Source organism: Palaemon carinicauda, chromosome 11 (assembly GCF_036898095.1).
Source record: "Palaemon carinicauda isolate YSFRI2023 chromosome 11, ASM3689809v2, whole genome shotgun sequence".
Taxonomy (NCBI): domain Eukaryota; kingdom Metazoa; phylum Arthropoda; class Malacostraca; order Decapoda; family Palaemonidae; genus Palaemon; species Palaemon carinicauda.
This window is the reverse complement of record NC_090735.1, coordinates 160,489,803-160,514,518: the sequence shown is the minus strand read 5'-3', so window position 1 is coordinate 160,514,518 and position 24,716 is coordinate 160,489,803. Positions and strand designations below refer to the sequence as shown.

Genomic DNA, 24,716 nt, shown 5'->3' with positions numbered 1-24,716 from the left:
CAGATGAAGAAGAAAGAGCGGGGTTGAAGATAGGAATCTCAGCGCCGGTAACACCTGCCTCACTTACCACCCTACCTGCATCCGGATCATCCAACAACATAGGTTCCACATCCAAGTTCAAGGAGGCAACATTGTCTTCCAGATCTCCGGGGGCATCCAACGGATCTTGTTCCTGGTCGATGAATCCGGAAATAGTGGCATCAATGTCGACAATGATGGGTGCCGCAACATGCCTAGCCACAGCGGCTGAAGACTTGGCATTAGGGTAGATCATAGCACAGTAGTCTTCAGAGAGGACGTAGGGCTGCTTTGATTTCACGTTTCGGGCAAATCCCCCAACCCACACTTTCAGTGTGGCCCGAGCCGCAGTCTTCTGCTCCGGGGATGCCTGAAATAATAGTGGGAATTACAGAAAGGAAAATTCCCGGAGGTCCTTCAAGACCATAGAAATCTTACTAAATAGTGTATGTATACCAAATAAAGGTAAAATAATTAGAAAGACAACATAGCCAACGGGACTCACCGAATCAGATCCAAGGGTGGTGATGAGGTCAAAACAGACCATACAATTATCAGGGTGCCAGACTACGATGTCTTCCAGCTGAACTCCGCAGAGGGCGTGAGACCTACACACAGTATGGCCACAAGGCTGGTGAAGAACAGCCGCACAGGCCGTCGTCTGACAATGCACCATCTATAAAAAGAATAGTATATGAGAAACTGTAATTCTCTTAAGTAGGGGCGGGTCCGGAGGACCCGGGACTAAACATTAGTCTAACTTAAGACTAGAGCTTAACTGTAATACTCTTAAGTAGGGGCGGGTCCGGAGGACCCGGGCCTAAACATAAGTCTAACTTAAGACTAGAGTATAACTATCCATTCCGGTCGAGCCGGGATCATAAAGAAGGATGCAACAAAGAATTAACACACATGGTGTCTGATTTCCCGGAGCGAGGTTAAGCCCCGGACCGGGATATAAAAGTACATCCATAAACTAATACATATAGGAACTCCGAGATAGTGATCTGTCATATATAATCATAGTAACTGTTATAAATTAAGAGGGGGGCGGAACCGTAGATAAGAACCACCAACAGAACCCGGAGGGTTTCGTATAACATAATAAAAGTGTGTATATAAAATGGGTGCACCGGGATCCTACTCTGTTGACCGGTGGCCAACCAGTCTAGACAGAGACGAAACCGCCGGGACACCCGGAGAGAGGACAAAGTCCATAAACACTGAACTACCCCCTCTGAAAGAAGGGAAGGCAACGGTCCCCTAGGGGAGGGGGGAGAGAAGCCTAGCCACCAACCTAGCGAGAGGGGGAGCTTGGGGGAGGATCACGTGATACGGAGCAGCAGGGCTACCAACTGACGATCCCCAAACACTACCAAAACAGATCATACGGAGTAATAAGCACAAATATTCATTATAAAAGTAATAGCGTTGAAAAATATATAAATATACACATAAAAAATTAGGGCAAGGCATGCGAAATAATGAATAAATCCCGAAGGACAACAACCTGATGGCTTATATAATAAAAATTGCCGCCCAGTAACGAAGGTCGGCAAGCCATCTACGATACGTAATCTGATATCGGCCCTAAATATGAACCACAAGGGTTCTAAACGCTAAATAATGAATATCCACAATAAAACATATAAAAATTTAAACAAATAATAAAAATAATACACTTAGTAACACCGCGAGTGAAACTAAAAGCTCTCAAAACAGGAGTACCAACCGTAAGCGGAATCGAGCAAGACCGAGATGATCGAAGAGAATAAACTCTTATAACTTAAATATTAAACGATCTAGATTGCTCAAAACACAGCAAAACATAGCTTGGTACTTAACTTAGACGGTGTCTCCTGGGAAACCGATGTAGAAGCCATAATCCACGAAAAATAAGGCAAAAACACGAGAGCACAAACTAGCGGGTTACCACACAGGCGTGCTAAAAAGGAGTTGGGTTCTGAGCGGATGCAGAGTTGGTGGTGCCGAGTGAGGTTGAACGGCTCTCCTCTATTGGGGTCTTTGTTGTGGATGAATCTAAATAGTGCGGGACCTCTGGATTATACGCCCAATTCCATACCGACACCAATAGGTGAGCGAGCTAGTTAACCTAGCACTCCTTTACATTTTTTCTCTGGTATATTTAGCAGTAAATTACCTAAGAATAAGTGCTAATAGGAGCTTATTCACTGGCCGGCACAGGTTCAAGCCCAGAAAACGGATTTTGAGCAAAGCGAAAAATCTATTTTTGGGTGAGAAGGCCATGTCGTTCTGATGGACCCACCCTCCTTTTCTATAGAAAAGGCCTTCGCAGAATCCCTCCCAAAACTACTATATTTGTAGCACCATGCTCAATGCTACAAGGAATGACCGCCATCTTGATACTCAATAGTAATATGGGAAATAGGGTAACCTTGATAATGGCTCCCCTTCCAAAATTGCCACTCTTCTCCCTCGAAGGGAAAATGCTATTCGGGGTGAAGATCGCTATGTGTCGTATCAAGATATATGTCACCGGATTTATGTGATATCCTTAAGAGAATGTTAAGGATATTCGTGCCAGGAGTTAAAATTCTGGAGACCTAAAGGTAAATTCTCTGGGAATATCACTTTAGTTCATATATCCCTTGGAAGCTACTATTAGGAACCTACCATCAGGACGACATGGCTATCTCACTCAAAAATAGATTTTTCACTTCGCTCAAAATCCGTTTTATTAATCCGTAACACTCAAATATTTTATGTAGCACATCATCATTAGCTTCTAATGGGATTTGGGTAACGCGAAGGACATTCAGTTTTCCCGTGTTGCCCAAATTACCCTTTTTTCAAATGTTCAAAGAATAGTCCTTTTTAGTTCCTACGTCATCAACGGAATTTTCTTTAAATGAATTGCCAGAGGTTGTCAACAGTGCTGGGGGCGAGTCAGCATATCCAGGGGAGGGGGGGTCATTGTCACAAGAATCCATGTGAAAACATGTGAGAACATTAAAGCATCACATGTTGGGAAAGAAATCTGCACTCTCCACTACCAGCACAATGAGAGTATACTACCCAAAACAGATATAGAGGCACAGGTGTAAGCTGAACACGCCTGTTAGGACTGAGACCAAGAAACTGTGGAATCATTCTCCCCATATCTGTAATGACGGGCTTCCGGCCAAAAGCCGAGAGTCCTACCCCAGGCATTGGATCCCCTGGATTCTGAACACCCAACACTTGAGAATAGTTCCGCCAAAAAGGTCCAAACCATCTTTGGGATAGCTGAGATCATCCAATACTCTCACATATAGCTTTGAGCAGAAACACCTCCCAACTGTAACACCTTTCCCATTCATCAAAGCAGGCAGCAATACCGGATGTAAAAACATCCAAGACATAAAGAAAAAACATATATAGGTAAATATGTACACATATACATATGGGAAATTTTACTCATAAGGTTGGGGCAGCAACATGACAGAAAGTTTATAATAAGAGGAGAAGGTTGAAGTAATATAAAGAGGAAGAAAAAGATGAGAAAGAAAAATTTAGATTCAAACTGGGGGAACAATTTCCCCAAGTTCGAGAGCCCTCTTACCTGTCACCATGTTTCAGCACGGGAATAGAATGCCGTACTGAAGCTCGATGACTTCATCAAGGCATTCTCTCATTAAGAGGGAGGAGGAGAGGAAAGGGAGGTGGCAAGGAAATACTGAAGAGGAGGGGTAAAAAAGAAGCAGGAGGAGAAGGGGCGTGGAAAGACGGGGAAGGGGGAAGAGGAGCAAGGAAAGGGTGGGAAGGGGGAAGAGGAGCAAGGAAAGGGTGGCAAGGGGAAAGAGGAAAATGTAAGAGGGGAGGGCATGAAAAGTGGCCCCTCCTCCTTCCCTGGCTCCTTTCCTTCTCTTCCTCTTCCCTTGCCCATCTATCTCTTTAAATATGGTGGGGGGGTACCATGTGGTTTTAGAAGCCTCAATTATGAACACTGTGATATGCTATTATCCAATGACATACTGTGGAGCAATACTTCGTCAGCAAGGGAAGTACTCAGTTTCTATTGTCGGCATACCACTTTTTCGTGTAATTAAAAATTTTAAAGATACAAAGACTGAGTGAAACCTATGCAGCATATTCAAAATTGATTGATTGATTTAAAGTTTTCAGGCATCCTGACATCTGAGGTCATTGACACCGATATCATTTAGTCTACATATATATAAAGAAAAATAAAGGAATATTTAATTAAAACCATAAAAGTTTAATGTCATTGTAAACATTGAATAGTTTTCAGAAGACCTGCTTCAGAAATAAATCTAAAAATTCTACTTGCATAGTAGGACACATCATGTCCAAGAATCTTGGCAAGGATGAACCTGCCACCCTCACCTCGAGCCTCAAATAAATATCTATTCCTTAAGTTATTATAATTGGGGCATTCGGTCAACAAATGCCTCACAGTTGGAGGTACCAAACAGTTGTCACAATATGGTTGGTGTTTGCCCTTCAGCAGAAACTCATGTCAACCGAGTGTGACCAATACGGAGACGGCAAAGAGACGTCTCCCATTTTCAGGGCATCATGTCATATCTCCAAGAAGATATGACATATGTTACTTCTCTCTTTTTATTCCCATCTAGACTATCCCAGTGCTGTTGCTATTTATTGCAAAGCAATTTCTTGATGTTAGGTAGGAAATCATTACAGGGAATGGGATACCTTCTTGGCACTAACTCTGATGCTGCATTCTTCGCCAATGAATCTGCCTTCTCATTCCCACACACACCATGTGCTGGAACCCAACAAAATTGAACCAGTATACCTCTCCTTCAAATAATAAAAAGCCATTCTAAAATCTTTAAAACTAGAGGGTTACTAGAATTAAAAAAATCTAAAGATTGAAGGACACTCCTTGCATCACTAAAAATGGTAAAATTACCATCCTTTTCCAACGCTATTTTCTCAAGAGCGGTTAATATGCCATACAGTTCGTCAATAAATAGTGAAGTTGTTAGAGGAAGTGCACCTCTACAATTAAAACCATTAGATTTGGAGCCATCAGTATATATAAAAGTCGATCACCTATGTTCTTCATCTTGTTCCATAAACAGAGACCTGGATTCTAAGTCAGTCATATTCTTCTTAAATCCAATAAAATATTTACAAAAAGATAACTCTGGTAATTTCCATGGAGGCGTTCATGATACCTTAAATGGAAGCACCTTAATTCTAATTAAATCAAGAATGTTTAAAAATTGTTTCACCCGAAAGCCATAAGGTTAAGGAGATTTTGGGTGCAACTCGAAATATGTTGAGTGACTTATGGCTTGCAGTCTGAAAGGCTAAAGAATTAGGGAGTCTTTGCAATCTAAACTAATACCGAATAATAGCAGAAATTCGGTAAAGATCTTTAGGTAACTCTCCAGCATCAACAAGGAGACTTGTGATAGGTGAGGTTCTAAACACTCCTGTGGACAATCTAATACCACCACAATGTATTGAATCTAATATCTTCAACCGGCTTAGGGTGGCTGAGGAGTAATATTTCACATCCGTAACTGAATTTGGAAAAAATCAAGGCCTTGTATAATTTCAAAATAGTATTGCGGTCTGCCACCCCTGATGTATGGGACAAAACTTTTGAAATACTCAGAGCCTCGAGACATTTAGCTTTTGAAGCTTTAAAGTAAAAAGCCCATGCAAGCCTAAAATCAAATATCAAACCTAAAAATTTAGCTTCACTTGCACATGGTATCCGTTGACTTTTAATGCATATATCCGGGTCTGGATGTACTCCCCGGATACGACAAAAATGGACAATATTAGTTTTACTAGTCGAGAACTTAAATCCATTCATATCGGCCCACTGGATAATTTTGTCAATTAAGAGTTGTATTTTTATCTCAACCATTGCCATACAAGCTCCAGCAAATGATATTGAGAGATCATCCACAAATAATGTTGAGAGAACATCCCGAGGGATGACTAAGGATATCCCATTAATTGCTACTGCAAAAAGGGTTACACTCAGCACACTATCCTGAGGAACTCCTTCCTGACACTTACTCTCTGATAGAGCTTCCCTAACTCTCCCTTGAAAAACTCTATTTGAAAGAATTGACTAAATAAATAGTGGCAGCTCTCCTCTCAATCCCAATTCATGAATTGTTTCAAGTATACCATATCTCCAAGTGGTATCATATGCCTTTTCAAGGTAAAAAAAAAAAGACTGTCATATGGTGCTGTTTGGAAGCAAATGCTTCACAAATAGAGGACTCAAGTCTTATCAACACATCAGTCGTTGAGTGCATTTTTCTGAATCCACAATGAGTCGGTGATAAAATACCCTTCTTTTCAAGGTATCACATCAGTCTTGCATTGACCATATTCTCCATAATTTTATATAAACAAGATACAAATACAAAAGGTCGGTAGTTTGCTGCTAAAAACTTGTCCTTACCGGGTTTTAAAAACGCTAAAATAATGGCTAGTTCCCAAACACTTGGATAACTATGATCATGCCATATTCTATTAATAATGCTTAAAATAAATACCTTTTTATTAAAATGTACATGTTTGATCATTGCCTATGGAATTCCATCAGGTCCAGGGGCTGTATCGTTACAAGTGAAAAGTGCTGAATCATATTCTCTTTCAGTGAAAGGAGAATTATATGACACTTCCCTCCCTATTGCAAAATTTAAAATTTTCTTTTCTTCAATGCTCCTGTACTGGTGACCAGGAGCTGCTACATTCTTGCACGATACATTTGAAAAATGGTCAGCCAGGGCATTGCTAACTTCATTTCCTTCAGTCACATACTGACCATTCACTTTCAACACTGGTGATGGGTTTGGGGTGAATTTGCCTGCAATCATTTTTACTTTCCTTCATACAGAAGATGGTGGTGTTCTACTATTAATGGAGGAAAGAAAAGCCACCCAATATTGGCGTCTAGCTTCTTTCATGGCACGACGGAACTGTGCTCTACACTTTTTGTACGTTATCAAATTTTCATCCGTACGGCGTCTACTCAATCTTGTCAAGAGATTTTCTGGTGGCTCTGTGCAAGGCTGTTAATTCTGAAGACCACCACGAGACTGGTCGTCTTTTGAATAGTCCTGTGGTTTGGGGAATTGAATTGATTCCTCCTGTATGGAAAGTTCCAATCAGTAGGTCTATGGCATCATCAATACTTTCAAACTATTCAGCACTCCCATTGATTTCACTTAGCTCACAAAATTTAACCTGGTCTGCCTGGTCAAGATTCCATCGTGGTGATCTTTGTAAAGGCGGACCCTTGTTGGTGTTTATAATGATTGGTGTTTATAATGATTGGTGCATGATCACTAGTATGCCAATCATCTTATGTCCTCCAATCAAAATCAAGAAGGCAGTTAGAGGTTGCAATTAAAAGGTCAATGCATGACAAGGTATCAGTCTGAACATGGAAGTGCGTGGGCTCTCCTGTATTAAGGAGTCCCACATCCTCATTCTCTACAATTAACGAGATAATATTGCCCCTTGTGTTTGGCAAAACATCACCCCATAAAGGATGTCTGCCATTCATATCTCCCAGTAAGAGGAATGGTTGAGGGAGTTGTTGAATGACTTCTGCTAAATCATCATATAAAATATTATCATTTGGAGGTAAGTACAAAGAGCATATTGTATATTTTCTCCCCATATCAATCTGCACAACCACTGCCTGCAGGGTTGTATGTATAGACATAGGTATTTGGGGAACATCTCGACGAACGTACATGAGACTTCCGCCATGGTTCCCTGCTTGATGATTATATAGTATTCTATAGCTAACATACTCTCGAGGACTTGGAGTGTTAGCATCAAGCATACTTTCCTGTAGACATACAATTATGGGTGAATGTTCATGAATTAGGAGCTTAAGTTCTTTAAATTTCGCCCTTAAACCCTGACAGTTCCATTGCAAGATGGAGGAGAAAACTATGGATTATTTCTGGAAGACATCTTGGTTGAGGTCTTCCCATTAGCAGTTTTTAATCTAACATTATTTCCTGTAGGTTTCTTCAGAGATGGTCTTGTTATGTTGGGTTTTACGTCTGTATTTTTCTTTGTATCCCTTTGATCTATTTGTTGAGGTGGATGGTGGACCTCAACTTGAATTTCTGATTTATTTAAATTATCTTCTGGTTGATCGAAAACATCAACAGACAAAACATCATATTTATTTGATGTCATAACTCTGATGGAAGGGGTGAGAGAGATGGAGGTCTCTCTTTTTTACGATTAATAGGCTGTGTTACCAGGTTTTTGTACCACCCCCACTACAGTTACACCCGATAACTTGGTTTCAGATGGAATCTCCATTAAATCAGGCAAGGATATGGCCTGGGAGAGGTTAGTACTATCCTTTGTAATGGGGGACAAAGGTTTAATAGTGGTGGGCAATATCTTGTCTTATGCAGCACTTTATCAATAGATGGTGAATTCCTTTTTCGAGAACTACCTACAGTAGTAGGTGGGTGAGATGATTCCCAAGGAACTTTTTCTTCTGTTTTTAATGTCTTTGCAAAGGTATTAGATTTATTTAATGACCTCTTGGCATGCCCCACGCTTACATGTTCAATAATTGATTTATTGAGGCCAGCCTCTTCTAACTTATAAAACTGGCAGCTCCTATCATTAAATTTATGATTAGAGTTGCAGTTTAAGCACCTTGCCTCAAGAGTACATTCCCCATGGTAAATATTGGAGCAAGTATTACAAATTTTATCATTCTTGCAAACTTTGGAAGGATGCCCAAATTTAAAGCAATTATAACATTGCAGTGACTTCTGCTTAAAAGGTTGAACTCTAATCCTTTCATTTTCTATGTCTATGTGGAAAGGTACATCAGCATCCAGGAAAGTAAGAACAATCATTGATGTTCTAGGTACTTTATGTACTTTCCACACTGATAGTGGACTCATAGCCAATATCTCCTCTTCGGTAAATTCATATAGATCCCTACTGAAAACCACTCCCCTTCCATAGCTAAAGTTTAGATGGGGTTTGATGTCCAATTTTATATCCTCATTTACTGTCTTCAAATTGGACAATATAACAGACTGTGTGTATGACTTGGCCTTTATCAAGTAAATTTTCTTACCGAATCAAGATATATCTCCAGGTGCGATCGTTTCTACCTTTCTCTGAAGAAATTTGCAGATCTTGAAATAATTTTCCGTACCTCCTGTAGATTGAGCAAGAAGCAACATTGGTGGTTTTGGCTTTGTTTGGGATGGCATATCTACCTCTATATCTTTATCAGCCCAGTCTGCTGGTCTGTAGACATGCAGATCTTTAGGTGCCCCATCATACAGAGAACCCTTGATACTCATTTTACCTACTTTAATATTAACAATGTTACGGCTTGCATTAAATGCTTCCTCATGACAATTAAATGATAACCAAGAATCCCAATTATCATCTTGGAGTTCCATTCTAATTTCTTTTATTAACCTGTAACACTCAAATATTTTATGTAGCACATCATAATTAGCTTCTAATTGGATTTGGGTAACGTGCAGGACATTCAGTTTTCCTGTGTTGCCCAAATTACCCTTTTTTCGAATGTTTAAAGAATAAACCCTTTTTAGTTCCTACGTCGTCAACGGAATTGCCAGAGGTCGTCAACAGTGCTGGGGGCGAGTCAGCATATCAAGGGGAGGTCGGGTCTTTGTCCAAAGAATCCATTAGCATAAAGAAAAGAGAAAAGTGATATTTTGAATAGTTTGATTTACCTGCTTGAGAACATTAAGGCATCACATGTTGGGAAGGAAATTTGCACTCTCCACTACTGGCACAGTGAGAGTATATTTCCCAGATGGTCCACTCCATACCTCACCCGAAGGATAACATCAAAACAGATAGAGAGACACAGGTGTAAGCTGAACCCGCCTGTTAGGACTGAGACCAAGAAACTATGGAATCATCCTCCCCATACCTGTAATGACGGGCTTCCGGCCAAAAGCCGAGAGTCCTACACCAAACATTGGATCCCCCTGGATTCCGAAGACCCAACACTTGAGAATAGTTCTGCCAAAAAGGTCCAAACCATCTTCGGGATGGCTGAGATCATCCAATACTCTCAAATATAGCTTTGAGCACAAACACCTCCCAACTGTGACACCTTTCCGATTCATCAAAGCAGACAGCAATACCGGATGTAGAAACATCTGCCCAAGCGACAATAACAGATGTAGAAACATCAATGCCATAAAAAAAATAATAAACATACATATATATGTAAATATATACACATATACATATGGGAAATTTTACTCATAGGGTTGGGGCAGGAACATGAAAGAAAGTTTATAATATTAGGAGAAGGTTGAAGCAATATAAAGAAGAAAAAGATAAGAAAAAGAGAAATTTAGATTCAAACTGGGGGAGCAATTTCCCCAAATTCGAGAGCCCTCTTGCCCATCACCAAGTTTCAGCACAGGAAAAGAATGCCATGCTGAAGCTCAATGACTTCATCAAGGCATTCTCTCATTAAGAGGGCTGCACATTCAAAATCACTATACAGGTATAAATGCATCAACTTACTGATATAAGACGAACAAATTGCAGACAGTGTTTCCCGCTGCGGCAGTACAGCTGGAGTGGCTGCGTGGTTGGACGTGGATGGGGATGCTGTTCACGTATCAAGCGTGTATGGCACTCAGGGATACCACCATAAAAAATCAGTTTTTTTATACTTATATATGAATAGATATATACAAGTCGATAAATAAAAATCCACAAATACTTTTATATATTTTTTTCTTTACTGTGAGTTCTGTCATATTTTGAATTATTTTTATTTTGATATTTTGAGATTTTGGCAACCCCAGGAAAAGCGCTTGGCGACCCAACTTTGGGTCGCAACCGCAGGGTTGGGGAACCTGGCCTTAGAGTAACACCTATCTCACTAAACTGGTATAGTCTGATTTTTATAAGTGATTTCAGGCAATTTGATTTCGAAATTGACTGATTTGTTTTTTTCAATCTTTCACTAAAGTCTACTTCTAAAGACCCTCTATTGAAGATCATAGTTCCTAAATACTTGAATGATTCTACCTCATTAATCCTTTCTCCTTCCAATGATATTTCATCTTCAATTGCGTACTCCGTTCTCATCATATCTATACAGTAATCCCTCACATATTACGGTTAATGGGGACCAGAACCAACCGCGATAGATGAAAAACTGCAAAGTAGGTTCCCTCCCTATTTTCTTAATACGTACATTTTTGGGCTCAAGCCATGTCGTCCTTATGGAAGCTTCCTATAGACAGCTTTCTAAGGGATATTTGGCTACAGTGATACTCCCAGAGAATTGACCATAAGTCTCCAGAATTCTAACTCCTGGCACGAGTTTCCTTAAAATTTTCTTAAGGATATCACATGATATCAGGGGGACGTATATCTTGACACGACACATGGCAATCTTCACCCCGGATAGCGTTTACGCTTCGAGGGGAGAGAGTGGCGAAACTGAAGGGGAGCCGTTATCAAGGTTACCCTTCCTCCCCTACTATTACGAGGCTCCTAGATGGCGCTCATTCCTATTCTGGTAGTGATTTCGCACGGTGTTCTAACTGTCAATCCAGTGTTCTAGATCGTTTCTTTAGAGGATTTATCATGCATTCTCCAGCATCTTCTGCCTCTGGAAAGTTGAGTATTTAATCTTTACAGTGTAAAATTTTTAGCTCCTGCCTCACAGTGAAATTAGTATAACCTAATGTGTTTTATGGAGCATGGCTGGTCACCGGAGGCGCCATTTTGGACGCCGTCGTTCGTCATGCATGCTTTATTTAGTCAGCAGAAAGACATTCCCGGCATTTAGCTTTAATGAATTATAGCTATTTAGACAAAATTATACTAGTGAAGATATGATCGTGCATACAATTTTCCTCTTCCTACATGTGTCAATCGTACACGCTAGAGTGTCTGCGATATCGGTAGCCGAGATCTTGCCCACGCTAGGCTACCTAGCCTATGCACTTTAGTATACTTTCATACATTATCCCCATTTACTTCGTGTATCGTTTTATCAATTCAACAGGAGATAGTATATCTCCTAGAATTATTTATATAACTCGATACTCATCTCCTGCGGAGATTTAAGGGTAATCCCTCCTTCTCCCTGAGTGCTGCCATAGGCGACAACCCTATCTTAGTCTTGCCATTGAGTAGTACACTCCAGCTTGACTAGGCTAGTGTTTTCTGTCTCCTACCCTTGCCGCTGAGTATCCCGGCTTGGGTTTTCGACAATAACTCAGAGTATTCAGTCTTTATGCTGACGGCTTAGCTGCCGGGTGAGTAGTAACTCCCCTGCCGGCTTACAGTTGTCGGCATAGGAAGCTTAGCTCCCCTAGGCCGCACCCGAAGTGGTAATATAATGCCGCCACCTTCTCCCTGCGGTCTAGAAGACAACTCTTGTTTCGGCAGACCCTACGCTGAAGAATAGATATTCTTCTGCCACCTAGGATGGCGCCGATATTGAAACGAATTTTCACCCTTGTTTGGAAATGGTGGCAATCCTGCCGCCTTCTCCTTACACAACTTACAAGACCCTTTCCCTGTCCCTCTCTTTCCTTTAGCGATAGCCTAGACATCGCATATCTGTGGCCGTCGTCCTACATTCTTCCCGCTTGCAGTGTAGATCGTAGCGCCGGCCGGGCTCCTACACAGGCGGCTTGATAGCCGCTCCGACTTTCCCCTACGGGCGAAAGGCTCCGGGAAAGGTTGTGCCGACTGTGATGGCTGCCGGTGGGAGACCCCTTTTGCCTTTGAGTGTTCTTCAGTCTTCCCTTGGACTGCCATCCACATCCCTGAAACCGGCAGCGACCGGCAACAGATCTTGTGGCTGGGTGGACGCTTGAATGATTCATTCTCCCCTTCCATTTGAACCCTCATTCTGGAGGAAGGCAGTAGGATTAATATACCTCAAACCTTATATATTGTACAAAGCTACATTAATAAGGCAGCCCTTCACTCCATGCTTTCTCTCTTTCTGTCGGCTAGTGCCGTCAGGTACTAACCCACTGGACTGGTGCCGCCAGGTGCTAGCCTAGCCAGCACACGCCGGCTGAACTACAGTATATGATTATACAGTAGCCAGTATATTTGCAGTATAGTATAAACTGCAGACAAAAAACTCTAGTATATACAGTGAACCCTCGCTACTTCGCGGTTCGACCATCGCGGCTTCACCACTTCGCGGATTTTTTCCAAAACCCATATATATACAGTAATATATATATATATATATATATATATATATATATATATATATATATATATATATATATATGTATGCATGTATTTATGTATATATGTAGGTATGTATATGTGTATACATATAAATATATATATATATATACACACACACACACACACACACATATATATATATATATATATATATATATATATATATATATATATATATATATATATATATATATATATATATATATATATATATCTAAAGTAGGAAGATGTGATGTAGTTCTAAGGGAAAAGTATGGGAAATATGTCTGGGTAATAAGCAAAGCTCTACCTCCAGTTTGTTTCTTCATTATGATCAGAGATAAATGTAAACAAAACATTGGTTGCCATTTTTTATCGTGCTTTTTAGCGTGTTTAGGAAATGCATGATATAAAATCACCTTTAATATTTGTGCCTGTTTTAGTTTAGGGTACTGTAGTACATGCATTAAGTGTTCTGTACATTAAAGGGTAGTTTGTTAACAGAACTACGTACAAGGGAAGGTTTTAAAAGTCTGAATATACATGTTGAATAAATAGGTAAATATGGTGTCACTACTTCGCGGATTTTCACCTATCGCGGCCGCGACTGGAACCCATCTACCGAGATAAACGAGGGTTCACAGTATTATACAGTAGTTTATATTTCCAACATACCCTGTGTGTCCTCTCACAGTCTATTGTTGAGACCAATTTTATATTGAAGTGAAGTATTCCTTCAATACACTGATAAAGTCATCAGTTTATAACTTACCCCACAATATTAATACTTTTATGGAAGGGCTAGTGTTAGTATACACTAATTCTATCCCTAGAGGTTAGAATCCTTCTCTCTTGAGTTTCCCTTAATAAGGAAATTCTAATATTAATATTGGGGGAGGTCACAGCAATTGACTGGATAGGATACACAAGTATGTGTCTTTCCTATTTCCTTTCTAACTTACTATCCTACGCTATAATGGTTAGGAACTAATACATTTGTTGCATATAACCTGTTTATCAAGTGTGATGAACAACCGCATACTCATTTATATTTCCTTTCTTTACAGGAGGAGCCCAAAATGAACTGCGAGGTGATGTACTGAAACCACAAGAGTAGGAATGTTTGTGGTCACACTATGTGCAGGACTCATGCCGCCTGCGCCATTACCACTGAAACCTTGCGGTACTGGGACCCCCAAGACTGCAACGTCTGCTCAGCCATAGTGGTCGAAGGTTTCAACGATCCCAAGTCAGCGGAGTCGAGGGATGCAGCACAAGAAAAGCTGTTGTGCCCCAAACACGACCCAGACCTCCCTGCGTCCAGATTCCAATTGAGGCGGACGTCAGTGAGGCGATGCAAGGCATGGACATCCACCAGGAGGAAAGGATGTCTGAAGTTTCTACAGACACTGAGAAGGATCTCCTTAGGGATGATCCCGAGGAAGAGAATACTCTACCTCACGAAGGAGAAGAAGAAATCGAGTCGTCGGAAGTGGGGGGTCCCTTCCACCTATGCCGGCACTAGACCCGACACCATCTACGTCTTCAGCTCCTACCCCTCCATTGGATGCCGTGAGCCAGGCAGTTTTGGCTCATATCACTACACTGATGGAGAATATTCGCAAACAAGGTGAAGCAAGGGAAGCGAAGCTCGAAAGTGAGCTCCGTAAAGCATGGATCACCGCCTCCCAAGGGTCATTCAAGCGACCCAGAGTTCAAGACCTGCCTTCCTGCTCCGAGACTAATCCCTGGAGGTACACGGAGTATATGCCGATTACCAACGGCAAATTATACATCTCAGATTAGATGGGAACCATTCCCCTAAACGATATTCAGTTCTGGCCGAGCTTCAATGCTTACCCTGACTGCTTCATTCGACTGAAGCATGAGCCAGCGTCAAAGGAGGAGACAGAACCGAAGGAGGTCGTGGTTTTCGACCATAAGGCACAGGCTCTCTTGTAGAGCAGCCTGAAGAAGGCGGCCTATACTAACTCGAAAGTGTCCGCATTGAGCAAGAAACACCCTACCTTTCTTGCTTCTGCTTCCAGAGCCTTCCCCTTTACGTCAAAGGCATTCCAGGCTGTTGCCAAGGCAGTAGATGCAGGCAAACCCAGCCTTGCACTAGAGGAGTGTAGGCCTCTGTCGTTAGCCCTGCCCATGGATGAGAAGGAATGGAAGGAAGTTCACGTAACTTTCTCAGTAGGGAAGTTAGATACATATATCGCGGGACGGCAATTCAGCGAGAATCTCCCTAAGCTTGCCGCCTCCCTGTCCCTACAGAACTACATCGAGATGTGTGCAGGCCACAAAAGCACCCCAGATATGCTCACGGTCCTGATCAAAATGCATATGGCCACCTTAGTGAAGGACCTGTATGCCTTCATGAAGGCTAGGAGAGCCTGTAGAGAGTTTGTGTTTGCTGCGGCAACAGTAAAACACGAACCCAGGAAGCTGATTTCTTCCAACATCTGGGGTAAAGACCTCTTCCCGAGTCAAGCGGTCAAAGAGGTAGTCGAGAAAGCTGCCTCGGAGAAAAGGAACGTTCTCCAGAAGTGGGGCATCTCTTCAAAGAGGAAGTCTTCCCCGGATGCAGGTCCCCAACCTATGACGATGATCTTGATAAATGACAATGAAACACCTATGCAGTATGATGGAGGTAAAGAAGATGAAGATGATTTACTGCACAGGTTAATGAGAGCTTTACTGCTCCTCAGGTGACGCCTCATCGTCAGTTGATAAAGGCGGTGGATCATCAACGACAGCTTCCGATAGAGCTGGAGAAACTGCTTGAGGCAGCGTAGTGGCTCGGTGGGAAGCCGAAGAGGCAGAAGGAGGAGTATCTGATCCTTTTGCAGAAGGTTTTCGACGCGCTAGGAACATCGTGGTGGGAAGTTGTTGACGTTTTTTCATCTGAGTAAAGATGATCTTGTACAACGCCATTACACCGTCAATATGGTTACTAAATTCGATGGCTCTGACCATATTATTGTCGATTTCCTGCGCCCTTTGTTGCAGAGCTCTTGCAGGTTGTCCAAGGTAAGGCCACTTTCTTCAGCTACATCGTCGTCGCCAATTTCGGCTGCCTCTTCTTCTTCCTCACTTGCTGATCTTGTCATTTTGACAAGGTCCTCGTTGTTTAGGGGCTCCGAGTGGCACTCGATCAGTGAGTTGACGTCTTCAATCATGTCAGAGAAACCTTCGTTGGCTACTAATCGTGCCAGCCTCACAACCTTATCTACGGCGGAGTCGTGAACTTCGTCTGGCGTATATCCTTCATAGTCATGAACAACGTCTGGCCACAATTTTCTCCAACTTGCATTCAGTGTTTGCTCTTTCATCTCATTAATAGCTTTCTGAATGTTGGCCAGGCACTTTACAATGTTATATTCCCGCCAATATCTCTTGAAGCTGAAGTCCTCATTGCCTTTGCCGATGGAGGAGATGAGGCCCTCCATCGTGGACCCCGTGTAGAGGGCCTTGATGGCCTGAATGACCCCCTGATCCATTGGTTGTATGAGGGAAGTGGTGTTGGGGGCAGGAACTCCACTTGGACCCCGTCATAATGGAGATCCATTGCCTGTCCTCCTGCACAGTCCATCAAGAGGAAGACCTTAAAGGGCAGCCCATTCTCCGTAAGGTACAGCTTCACCGGCGGGATAAAGCAGTTCACAAACCGGTCTAGTGTGAGGGCTTTGGTTATCCATAACTTTTTATTACTCATCCAGTAAACGGGCAGCAAGGCTTTGTTTTTGTTTTTCAAACCCCGAGGATTCAGTGACTTGTAAATTAAGCCAGGCTTGAGCATGAAGCCCGCGGCATTCCCGCACATGAGGAGACTGACGCGATCTTTGTGGGCCTTAAACCCTGCCATCTTTACTTCGTCCTTGTAAAGGAACGTCCAGGACGGCATCCTCTTCCAGTAGAGGCCTGTCTCATCCATATTGAACACCTGCTCTGGGAGATAGTCACCTTCTTTAATTAATCATTATTCTCGTGGGGCAGGATCATATTCTTAGTCGTCATCATCACTTTCATCGTCTTCGTTCGATTTTCCTTCAGGAACGAGGCTATCATACAGGGTTTTGGCTTTGGTTTGAATCATGTTGGTATCGAGACTAACCTTTTCCCGACAGTCCAATATCCCCATTGGTAATGCATTCTCCATTTGCACAATCGTCTTATTACGAGGAGTCACAATGCGCTTAGGGTCCTTGGAGAACGTTATTGAGGCAGTTTTACGGATTTTCATTTCATCTTTGTGTAGCGAAGTCAATTCATTCACTCCGTAAATGCGGGCAACAGACGCATAGCTACTGCCTGCCTTAAGCATGTCCAATAATTTCACTTTCTCATTCGCTGTCATCATTTTTCTCTTCTTGGGTTCACTAGAGGATGTAGAGGGCAGAGGACGTTTAGGAGCCATTTTCAAGGGCGTCACAAGCACTATTTTTCACTAAAAAAGCACAAGAAAACAGGCAAAAGTTCCACGCGGCAAGACTAAGCAACACGAGTGAGAGAGAACAATGAATGCGGTCTCCCTTCGCTGGCCACACAGGGAAAGATGCTGGGTAAAGCGTCTCGGCCAATCAGCTTGCGAGATTCTGGAGCTGAGATGGCCAGCGAGAGGTGGATTTTGAGTTGCACGCCAACTCCGTGTTGATACCTGATGTTCTTATGTACTCTCCCTGCCTTCTGCTAGTGCCGGCGTAACTTTCACACCATTTTTTCTAATTTTTGAAGAATATTTTTGAGAATCTGCTGAAAAAATGGCAAGAGATTACTGTATTTCTTCCATTTATCTTCAGCCCATCTTGTGTGATATTTCATGAATTCTGGTAAGCAAGCATTGCAAATTCTCGGGTGTTCTCCTAACAAGGAGAGCATCATCAGCATACTCTAGGTCTGCTAAATTCCTATCACCAATCCAGTCCAATCCTCCACCATCTCTGAATGTTCTACCCATTACAAAATCCATGAGGATAAACAACATAGGTGACAACACATTCCCTAGGAGTATTCCACTGTTCACATGAAATTCATTTGATAAGACTCCATTAACATTAACTTTGCCCTTGCTATGCTCATGGACAGACTTACATCAAATTTACACATTTAAGGGGACTGTCCGCCATGGTGTTTTGACATACCAACTTTTAGAAATCGAAAATTGTTTTATTGTTTCTATGTATGCAGAGACATTTTGTACGTACTCTCCAGATGTTTGTCAATTATTTTTACAAATAATGAAGATATAGCGGTCTTTAAATGATGACGTCATCCTTACTGCGTCGTCTACGTGACTGAGTTTGACGGATTCGTCTTTGTGTGTTTATTTTTGCATATATATAGCAATTTTTTCACTTATGTTTCGAAATCTTGTACGTCTGGCAGAAATGGAAGGCATTGAAAGAGGGTAGGTGATCGAAAGCTACGAGCTACGAGAACAGCATCTAGTTTCCAAAGACATATAGAAGTTATAATGCATGTGTTTGTTTACTTGCAGTTCGTAAGTACATTGTGTTTTCACAACGTCCTCAGGAACGTTATAGCAAGGCCAATGTTACCTAAGGTCATAGAAAGAGCAAAAAGTAAGCAGAGGGCAAGAAAAAGAACCAAGGAGAGAGGGAAACATGCTAACTAAAACTCTGGCAACGAGAGGCCGCTGATAACTCATGACATCCTTACGCCAAGTGTAATAGTAAACTTAGGGTTTAAATACCTTGGTTGTGGTGCGCTTATGTTGGAATAAGCACTTAAAGTACAAAGTAAAGTTATAATAATAATGGTATCTTGATTTCTTTAAGAAAAGGGAAAATTTGTTGCAAATCTTATTCACACTTCGGTACATTTTTCTCACCTATTTATTGTTCGATTTTAGAAAGAAAGATATCATTGGAAAGAGGAATAAAAATGCCACAATTTTGTGTAAACGAATATTGATTTTACTTTTTTCATGAATATTTCACGTCTAGACGAAGAATAATAAAAGAAAAAGGAAAAAAAAAAGAATACAAAATCTGTCTCACAGAATTATTCGATTTATAAAGAAGTTTTGATGGTATGATTTTCAAAACAATTGGCGTCATATTAGTGGAGAAAAATGTACCTAAAATTTGTTAAAATCATGATTTTTACTAATATATCAAAAACTTTTTGATCAAATTACTTCAAATTTGTATATGATGAAGGTATCATAGACTATGTCTAAAACATATAATAGAAATTGTATATTTTGAATAATTAGAAGAAAAAAAATTTCATGGCATGGCGGACGGTCCCCATAAGAGGAATTCCATAATGACAGTAGGACTCTCCACAAAATTGGCCGGTGTACATTATCAATGGCATTTTCATAGTCCACAAATACCATCAAAAAGAGATTTCTATATTCTACGCATTTCTGTAAACATGTCTCAAAATGAAAATTTGGTCAGCGCAACTTCTACCTTTTCTAAATCCTACTTGTTCATCTCTCAGCTTTACATCAATCTTTCTCTCCAGTCTCTTTAGAATAAGCATACTATATATTTTCATAGCTGACGTGAGTGTTATGTCTCTAATTATTGCAACCAGTCAGGTTTCCTTTTTTTCTATTTTCATCAACACTAAACTCCCATTCATCAGGTTTTGCCTCTTCATGCCACATTCTACAAAATAATCTTGTAAGCAGTCTGGGAGTCACTTCATTTTTGGCCAGTATCATCTTGGCAGTTATTCCATCGTATCCAGGGGCTTTTCATCTCTCTAGTTTTTTTAGGATAGCTTCGACTTCAAATACACTGAATTCATTCCTAAGCACATGGTCTTCATCAGCTTCAAGTATATTAATCAAATTATTCCTTTCATATCTCCTATTCATAATCTCACTAAAGTGTTCCATCCAATGTTGTCTTTCATCATCTTCTGTTGCTATAACAGAAGCATCTCTCTCTTTAATGGGTGTATGCTTCTTCTTTGCCCTAGTCGAGATTTCATTAATAATTCTATGAGCAATTCTTACACCACCATAGCCACTTCTTGAATTTATAGTTTTGTCAGCCTTGTCTGCTTTACTGTCTAAATATTCTCTCCAGTCATTCCTGGCTTATCTTTTGACCTCACCGTCAATAATGGAATACTTAGCCTGCTCTACCTTGTAATTTTCATTACTTCCTCGAAAACTTTCAACAATCAATTTCTGTCTTTGTCTCCTTTTTATAGTGTCCCAAGTATCATTTGATATCCATGGCTTTCTCATTGTAACCTTGTGTCCCAAGGCTTCACTACCAGCTGATTGAAATATGTTCTTAATATCACACCATTCTTCATTAATTGTCTGTTCTTCGTCACCTAAAATTTCTCGGACTGCAAATCAATTCCTACATTCGATCGAAAATGTTTCTCTGTGCCACTCTTCTAAAAGCTTAGTTCTATCAAACCTAGGTATTCTATCCATCTTTCTGTTTGGTACTTTCAGTTTTAATTTCAGTGTGGCAATGAGGAGCTTGTGATCACTACCAATATCTGCACCTCTATAGCTTCTTACATTTCTCAGAATCCTCCTTCTCACTTTATTCATGGCAATGTGATCTATCTCATTTTTCTAAATCCCACATGGTGAAGTCCATATATACTTGTGGATGATCTTGTGTTGACAAAGAGTACCTCCAATGATAAGATTGTTTGCTGAACAGAAACTTATGAAATATGCTCCATTTTCATTTGCAACTTTGCCAAAACACTCAACACCCATCCCATTCTCTATCCCTTGATTATTTCTTCCAAATATATCATTGAGGTCAAATAATCACACTTTTCATATCTCTCTCTGGGATCTCATCTATTACACTCTGCAGTTCTTCATAGTATTCACCTTTCCTTTCTCCGGGGGAATCATTTGTTGGTGCATAGCAAACTATAATACTAATATTGCACTGCTTTGATTTAATCTTTGAAAGTAACAATCTACCATTCACAGCTCTCCATTCCATTGATATATTTTCTGTTCTTATTGTCATTATTATTCCTACCATCTCTCTTCCAACTCCATCTGTTCTTCCTGAGTAGATATATATATTGCCTTGGTCTAAAATTTCTTTACCAATCTCCTTACAACATGTTTCTCTTAGAGACAAGATATGCAAACTATAAATCATAAATTCATTCTCTACTTGCTGTAACTTCCAAATCTGATTCATGGTTCTAACATTCAAATTACCAATTCCCAATTTGTCTTTAGTATTTATAAACTAGGAAATTCTTAGCACACCCACTATGCCGAGGACTGGGGGCCATTCTGTCACTTTCTTTTTCCATAGACTGACTAAAAACCCATAAAAGATTCATTGGCTAAATTTGTCAAAGGATAACTAGTTCTTTGTGATGTACAGTGCCTATCTAACTAAGGTAAGTGACCCCTGCCGGTTCGCCAGGCATCAAGAGTACTATATAAGATGAAGAGACATCTTGTCTATCGCCTTAAACCCAATCCATCCCCCTGCTGCCAGTGATTTTATAGAGATTTAGGAGGACATTTCCTCCAACCCAAAATTTTTGTTACTCCACCAGGTTGCTCATCCACTTATATAACTTTGAGTAAAATTGAATTGCTAAAAAAAACTGCCTTGCAGAGTTATTATAAGGTAATTTTATTTTAAATTTGTTTCATATTTTCTATTGGTAATGGTTAAGAACTGATTTTGTGAATAAAAAAAAAAAAAAAAACTTTACATTCATTGAAGCGACTATATTATTCCGTAATAATTCCACAATAAATAGCTATCAAAAGACAGAAATCTATTCGTCTGTAATAACGGACTTTACGTTACAAAAAAAAAAAATGTAATGAAAATATACATTTGTTTCCTTTTACATAAAAACTATTCTACAATGATACATGTTGATACAAATGTTTCTGCATACAAATTTTTCATGATGAGAAACGAGATGTGAAGTGTGTTTCACCTTATTACGGGAAAATATTCATAGTATGCAAAACAGATTTGCCAGTCAGGCCAAGAACAAAATAGTTACCCATCAAAAATATGAGTCAGTTGATGAAATGGAGTTGTTTAAGCAAAATAGAATATGTACCTTTCTATATTAAGGGTAACAGTAGTAATAGTACAGTATATATTTTTTATATGTATAGTATTGTACTGTGTGTTTTATATTTCTGGGGCGACCTGTGACGGCCGGTGAAAGAAGTCCTTCTTTACACTTTTCTAATATAAATCTTCCAAATACACTGGAGAAAGATAAAAGCATGGAATGCAGAGGTTACTACCCTCGCGCGAGCACCTTGTGGGTGTCGTGTATACAACAGGGGCGTGTGAAAACCACTATTCACACGCTGTCTTGTATTTAGATAATTCCTCCATCAAAGGGAAGGGCCGTAACAGGCCCTAGAGAACACAGTAGGACCACGCCACCGACACCTACCACGCGCGCCCTCTAGGTCATCCTTCTGTTTTGGACTTGCCCGCATAGTCGTATTTTTTTGTGCTCTCGGTGTTTTTCAAGTGTTTGTCGTTAATTCATCATGACTGATGCTGCTACTTAACCTTTACCAATGTTAAGTACCATAGTTTGTTTCGACAGTTTTTTTCAGTACGGGGCATTTGTTCTCTTTCCAGTAATGTGGATTTTAATTTCGGAAGCGGCTTGGCCTTCCTCGGTGACGGCAGCCATTTTGGCCTTGTTCGCTTCAATAGTTTTTCAAGTTAATATTGCCCATCTGGTATTCTGTCATCTAGGTTATATCACTTACGTTTTATGACCATTATTATTATCATTATTTTATTATTGTTTTTACTATGGTATTTTTTTGCTAGCAAGTCCAATTTGGACGAACGAAGAATAATGTTCTTGCCTTTGCTATAGTTTACGTACACGCTTCGGGAAGGTGCTCGTTTTAGACTATATCTTTATATTTATTTGTTTCGTTGTCGTTATTCTTCGTTCTTGGTTATTACAATTTTATCACTATTCTTATATCATATTATTGTGTGATTTTGGTTCTTTATATTGCAACCATGAGAGCGTGAGCATGGAGTTCTCGTTTTCTGTTACTACAGTTACGAGTTACCCTTTCTCTCATTTTCTTTCTTAAGCTCGAGTAAGGAGAGGTGGATTTCCCGTTTTCCGTTTTATACGATCGCGAGTTATTCCTGCCTCCTCTTCTTCTCCGGGTTTATGATATTACGTTTGATGGTATTTACGTTTTATTGATGTGGTTACTGTTAATATAGCTAGCATTATTAATAGGTTCCGTTAGTGTATGAGTCATTATTTTGGGATCGCTTTATGCCGCCACCCGTAGCTCCGATCTCTTCGGAACGTTCACCGCCTTGAGTTATACTCCGCTATATTGGATACTCATTGGGTTGAAACTAGTCAGATATTTGGAGTGCAACGGTGAAACTCGGCACTCAGACTCCGGCTTTGGCCTTATGCACACGAACCTTTTTCATGATTAATCACAATTTCATTATTACGGTCCTATTTCATCGAATTTCCGGCTTCACCGGAGATCACACAGACGATCAGCATTGAGGTTAATATTATCTTACCGCTGATGTTCACGATTTCACTATGACGGACCTTTGTCACCGGATCTTCGGTGTCATTGGAGATCACTCAGACGTTCGGAACCGGGGTTAACATTATTTTACCAATGAGGTTTATTGTTACATGTTACGTGGTTACTGGATTTTGGTATATTAATTTGTAGCTCTACCTAACAATTATAGAACCATATTAGTCACACATAATTAATGTTATTTATTTCTTTTGATTCATCTGTCACTGACCAGAGTCTCAAGGAACATCCAGACTTATGTCTTCTTTCTTTTACAGAAGGTCCGCTGCGCTGCCAAGGGCTGCCCCGCTGCTTTTAATGATCCCCTGGGCCATGATCTATGCCGGTCTCATGCACATTGCGCCATATCCTTCTCTCGAGAACCGGGACAAGCCCCCTACATGGTATGGTTCCCGGAGTCATGCACGCTCTGCTACGAGCTGTCATCCCTACTCCTGAGCGATGATGTAAGTTGGTTCTAGTTTGTTCCTTTTAATATCCTTTGAATTTAACTAATTGGTTCTTTATATATATATATATCGCTTATTGCTTCATCATTAATCCCCTCACCTCTTTCGGGCTGATGATGAATCTCTCCCGGAGGCAAAGAGCTGCTCTCCGTCCGTGGGTGTTAGGCTTTGGGAGGAATGCTCTGTCTGGCGCACCCTATCTCCTTGATGGAGACATGGCTTCTCGCCTATTCCCAGGGTCTACTACTGCGGCAGTTCCACCGGAGACAGCGGCCCCGTTAATTGAAGCGGTTAGAGCAACCATTCCAACGGAGGAAGAAGTTTTAGTGACGGAGGACGCGTCCTTTCTAGATTTGGACGTCGAACCCATGGATGAGCAGGTAGGTGGTAATGAGTTGGTGGACCCCCTTTCATCCCTCACTCCT

General features: G+C 40.7%; 1 protein-coding gene across 1 annotated transcript in view; it reads right to left on the bottom strand.

Annotated features, from left to right (window-relative positions):
* Positions 1-24,716, bottom strand: part of trus (programmed cell death 2 like trus) — a 408,837-nt gene that overhangs the window by 41,998 nt on the left and 342,123 nt on the right.